A 6,000-nucleotide genomic window follows, 5' to 3' on the forward strand; every position below is an offset into this window, starting at 1 on the left:
ACAGCAGCCAGGCACGTGGATTCCAATTTCTCCATCCTCACCAACACTTGTTTTCTGTTCTGTTTTGTTTTTTCGTAATGTCATCCTGGTTGACATGAAGTGATATCTCACTGTGGACCTGATGGTGTCTTCTCAACCCTTTCTTTGCCAAGTAGGAATGAAGCCATACTTATCCCTGTCTCTGCAGGTCAGAAAAATACATCCAGTTTGACTCTAGGTAGAAAAGCAACCCTTGACAAAATTAGGTCATGAATGAATTCAGGCTTTTCCACCTCTTCTTCCTGTGTCTTATGCCCCTTTCCAAGTGCCCCTTTGAACAATCCCTGTTCCTTACTGAGGACCTCATTTACACTAACAAGAGACTGAGACCTCCCAGAAATGTTTGCTGTTTAAACACAGGGAGGGAGGAATACATTGCCAATGGCGCAAGTTCAAAATTCCATGAGGAAATATTTTGGGGGTGGGAAACCCCTGAAATTGAATGCCATGGACAATAATGCCTCCCAAGAAGGATGCCCCATCCCCACAGGCCACATCCTGAGTCACAGCTCTACCTATTCATTGCGCTGCTGTTTGATTTACTGTATTTGGAGTTAGGCTTTCCTGGATGTGCTATTTAAGTGACAGCATGATTCTATGACTTTACCCAGAAGTTTCCCTGGGAACCCATAAAGCCCAACTATAACATTCAGCATCTTTATTGGAGTTGAGCCTATAATAGGACTGAAATGGAGTTCTAACATTCTGGAATTTTCTTAGGCTCTGCCAAGCAATCGCTGCTTGCAGGATCTCGGAGGCTTGATTTGGGCACTGTGAGGCAAAGGCATCAGGATATAGACTCAGGCTTGGTGTGTCTGGTTTGTCAGGCCTTGTCAGATTCCATCTTCAAATAGGACACCCATTAACCCTGGAAGAACCCCAGAGTGACAGCCAGAGTGGCCCCAGGGCTGCTTAGCTGTGTGCCTTTGCACATGGAAGCTGGGGGCTGCCACTTCCTGTCCCCGTAGGAATTCGGGGTGCGGAGCTGTGGCCAGTGAGACTGAGGCTACAGGAAAGTTGGCCTCCCCAGCTCTGGTCAGTGATTTGGTCCTAAGTAGCCCTGCTTGATTGTTACAGGAGATAACTCTGATAGAGCCAAGGGTCTAAGGAGTGGAGATAGTGGAGGTGATTTCTGAAGCAGTTGGCAGCTATCAGGATAGGCAGCGCCCCCTCCTCTTTCCTCTTGGGTACTGTAGGCAACAGCCATGCTGACTGTGCAGCCCTGCTGTCACCTGCTTCTCCTCTCTCTGCTCCACCTTGGATGCCTCTCACTTGGCTCCTGGGCACCTACTGAGGCTCCAGGGCTACATCTTTGCCATGAAGAAGAACCATCATGGGGAAAAGACAATTTCTTTTTGGTCCCTGCTCCAAAAGGAGACAAGACCCCACCCCATAATTCCTCATAAGAAAGCTGAGACCACACAGCAATGATGGCTGAAGGCTGAGCAAGGGTTTGATGACAACTACAGGGACCTAGAGCATCCAAAAAGAAAACCAAATGCTAATACTCAGACTCTCTCCCTAGAAACCAGGGGTCCTTCCACCTCACAAGGGAGGCTACGTCTGCCACCTCTTTGTTTATCCCCCACCTTGCTACCAAATGCAACAACCAGACAAGAAGTCTCTTCCTGATGGTGCTCTCTTTCCTCACTCCTGGTCTGAAGTCCTCACTGTTGAGCTCCTGTAAGAAAATGTTTTTTAAAAAATCAGATAACATCGTAATAGTTTCTGCAGAGATAAGCATCGTTCTTTGTGAGGCCAGCCTTTGACATGCTTAGCGTCTCATCTGTGACATGTGTCTCTGGATGACTGTACTACCTCAGGACAGTGAGGGAGGGTCTTATCCTAAGTTCAGCATGAATTAACTTGCCCCCCCACAAGGGGTCCCTCCCACAGTGGGAGTTACCTCAAAGGCCAGCCCAAAGACCTGTCCTTGGAACTGCCAAGAGTTTAGAAACATTGGAGTCGAGTTGCAAGCCACCCTGCTAATACTTCCTATTTCTCAACTACAGAATGGCCAGTTGCCCCCACAGCTGCAGGGAGATAGCAACCAGATCATTAGATTGGATCCCAAAGAACATTCCAATCCATTCTCCAACAGGCTTTCTTTGAACACCCTCACCTTCTGCTACATCCTGGGAGGACCCTGGCCCAGATAAACCCACTTTAGTAGAAAGAAAGAACACAACAGAAATAACACAATGTGATTCACAATCAAAGACTGACTCAGAAAAGGAGACTTCAGTTAGCAGGAAACGTGTCATAGGGCCATATTTTAGACTACATTTGCTCTGGGAATTTGTAACACAATCTTAGAATTCCAGAGCTGGAAGGAGCTTGAAAACCAACTATTCTAATTTCTTCATTTTCAAGGAAGGAGGCTGAGATCTCAAACAGTGATATGACTTGCCCAAGGTCAAACAGCTTAGGGAGGTCACAACTGGGCCTGGTGCTTGGGTTTGCTAACGTCTGATTCTTCATGTGTATCACGGCAAAACTGATGCTCTCTGCAGGAGTCGGCACCTGAGGCTTTAAAGGATGGAGAAGGATTCATCTTACCTGAACTCACTGGGGCTTAAGTTGGCTGGAAGCAGCATGAGCTTCTTCTGCCTCTGAAGACCCAGACCTGACTCATTTGTGACTGGATCATTTGCCTGGCAAGCCAGCAGCATCCTGGCTAATCTCCACCCTCTCCCTCTCCCCTTCAGTCCACTAGCAATCTTCCTTACACCCAGCTCTAGTCGGTGCCATGCCTCCACTCAGGTCCTCCCAGTGACTCCCACCACTCTCTTGGGATCTGCTAAAGTTAGTGGATGCACTTTTTTCCTTGACTAAGTCTTTCATTGATCCTTTTTATCACTGCCAAAAAGGTTACTTTCTAAAAATGGAGATATATTTCATACACCAAAAAATTCATCCTCTCAAAGTGTTCAAGTCAGTGATTTTTTTTTTATTTTTTATGGATACACATTTGTACATATTTGTGAGGCATGTGATTTTCTGATACATGCATACAATATGTAATGATCAAATCAGTGTAATTAGGATATCCATCACCTCGAACATTTTTCATTCTTTGTTTTGGGCACATTTCGAATCTTCTCTTCTAGCTATTTTGAAATATACAATCAATTGTTGGCAACCGTAGTCAACCTACTGCACTATCAAACCCTAGAACTCATTCCTTCTACCTAATTCTGTTTGTACCCATTAACCAACCTCTCTTCACCCTACCTTCCACCCTTCCCAGCCTCTTGTAACCATCATTCTACCTCTACCTTCACGAGATCAACTTTTTTAGCTCTCACATATGAGTGAGAATATGTGATATTTGTCTTCTGTGCCTGGCTTGTTTCAATTCAGTGATTTTAGTACATTCACAAAGCTGTAACACTATCACCATTATCTAACTTAAGAATATTTTCATCACCTCCAAAACAAATCCCATACCCATTAGAGGTCACTTCCCATACCCACTACCCTACAGCCCCTGGCAACCATTTATCCATTTTCTGTCTCTCTGGACTTTATTATTCTAAACCTTTCATATAAATGGAATCATACAATATGTGGCCTTTTGCATCTGCCTTCTTTCCCTTAGTACAATATTTTTGAGGTTCCTCTATGCTGTAGCATGTATCAGTACTTTGGTGCTTTTTTATGGCTGAATAATATTCTGTTACATGGCTAGACCACATTTTGTTTATTCATCAACTGACGAACACTTGATTGCTTCCACTTTTTGGCTGTTATAAATAATGTTGATGTAAACATTCATGTACAAGTTTTTGTGTGGGCATATGTTTTAAGTTGCCTTGGATGTACACCTAGAAGCGGAATTGCTGGGTTCTATAGTAGCTACATGATTTAACTTTTGCGGGAACTGCCAAACTGTTTTCCAAAGTGGCTTTGCCATTTTACATTCTCAATAGAAGTTTATGAGCGTTCCACTTTCTTTGTATTTTCACCAACACTCATTATTGTCCATCTTTTTTATTGTAACTGTCCTATAACTGGCATAGGAGTTGTATGCCAGGAAATGGGGATGAAGACCAAATATATATTTCACAGCATGTCTTCATGCACTTATTTGCCATTTGTATATAATCTTTGGAAAAAATGTCTATTTAAATCCTTTGCTTATCTTTTTTTTTTTTTTTTTTGACAGAGTCTCATTCTGTCACCCAGAGTGTAGTGGCGTAATCTTGGCTCACGGCAACCTCCATCTCCTGGGTTCAAGTGATTCTCCTGCCTCAGCCTCTTGAGTAGCTGGGATTACAGGTGTGCACCAACACACCCAGCTAATTTTTGTATTTTTAGTAGAGTTGGGGTTTTACCATGTTGGCCTGGCTGGTCTTGAACTCTTGACCTCAAGTGATCTGCCTGCCTTGGCCTCCCAAAGTGCTGGGATTACAGGCATGAGCCACCATGCCTGGCCCTTTGCTTATCTTTTAATTGAGTTGTTTCTCTTTTTATTGTTGAGTTGTAAGAGTTCTTTATATATACTGGATATTAGTCCCTTATCAGCTATAAATATTTACTCTCATTCTGTGGGTTGTGTTTTCACTTTCTTTATAGTGTCATTTGAAGCACTAAAGTTTTTAGTTTTGATGAAGTCCAAGGTATCTGTTTTGTTTCCTTTGGTTGCGTGTGCTTTTGGTGTCCCATTTGTCCAAGGGTTTTTAAGAGCCCCCTTTATTTTATTTATGTCCAAGACAATACGGAGTGACATTGCGATGGTAATGGCACATCTCTGTAGGAGTCACCTGTTTTTGGTTGTGCTGATCAGGGCTCCCAAAACGATCTTAAGGGAGGACATAGAGGGGTTACACTATGGGTGCACAGCTGAGCAGCTGCTTCCAAGGGACAGGTGGGAAAGCATTCAAGGAACAAATTGTGGGCTATGATGAGATCCAGTTGCAACTCTCTTTTATTTCATTTGAGAGGAGCAAGTACCTCCTATTTGCTTTAAAACATTCAAAGGATAGATAGACAGAGACAGATGTCAAACTCTCTTCTGGGGGCTTTTTTGCATATTTGGCTGGTCTCTTGGCTTGCATTTGATCAAGGTTTAACCAACTGACATCTTCTTCTCCATGGACAGCAGGCTTTGGGGGCAGAAGCGGCAGAAGGGCCTTCCCACTTGGCCCTTGCCTCTAGTCCTGCAGCAGACTCTGCTAATCTTGGTGGCTCAGGGGTATCTCCTCTGTCCTGCTCTCTGCAGGGTAGACTGTCTGAGCCCTTGTGTCAGTGATAGGTTTTGCCCTCCTGATTCTAACAAAGTCCAACTGTAGGTCCTGGTGGATGTCACTCAGAGAATGACTCAGTCCTCACAGGGTCCTTTGGTGAACCTAGTCTGTCCCAGAGCAGGAAGGACCCAACGGGAACCCTGATAGATCTTAGCACTCTGGAATTTGGGGGATTTCTGTCACCTGCTCAGGGAAGCCATCTTGCTTTCCCCATTGGACTAAGATCCCTGCATTCTGACATTCTGATGTGTAGGGTTTAAAACCGGATGGTTACTTTCTTCTATCTATGTTTTTTGTTGTTGTTGGTTTTTTTTTTTTTTTTTTTTTTTAGAGTCTCACTCTGTCACCCAGGCTGGAGTGTAGTGGCACAATCTCAGCTCACAGCAACCTCCGCCTCCTGGGTTCCAGCAATTCTCGTGCCTCAGCCTCCAGAGTAGCTGGGACTACAGGCATGCACCACCACACCCAGCTAATTTTTGTATTTTTAATAGAGACAGGGTTTCACCATGTTGCCCAGGCTGGTCTCAAACTTCTGGCCTCAAGCAGTCCACTCACCTTGGCCTCCCAAAGTGCTGAGATTACAGGCTTTTGGTTCTCTCCCTTTGTGGTCCAAGTCCCTCTGCCAGCTTCCAACCGGCAGCCTGGGCACAGCCAGAGTTCCAAATTTGCTATGAAAATAAATGAATAAGGCCTTCGAAGAGGAAAGCCCTGG

This window comes from Pongo pygmaeus, chromosome 18, assembly GCF_028885625.2.
Source record: "Pongo pygmaeus isolate AG05252 chromosome 18, NHGRI_mPonPyg2-v2.0_pri, whole genome shotgun sequence".
Classification (NCBI taxonomy): domain Eukaryota; kingdom Metazoa; phylum Chordata; class Mammalia; order Primates; family Hominidae; genus Pongo; species Pongo pygmaeus.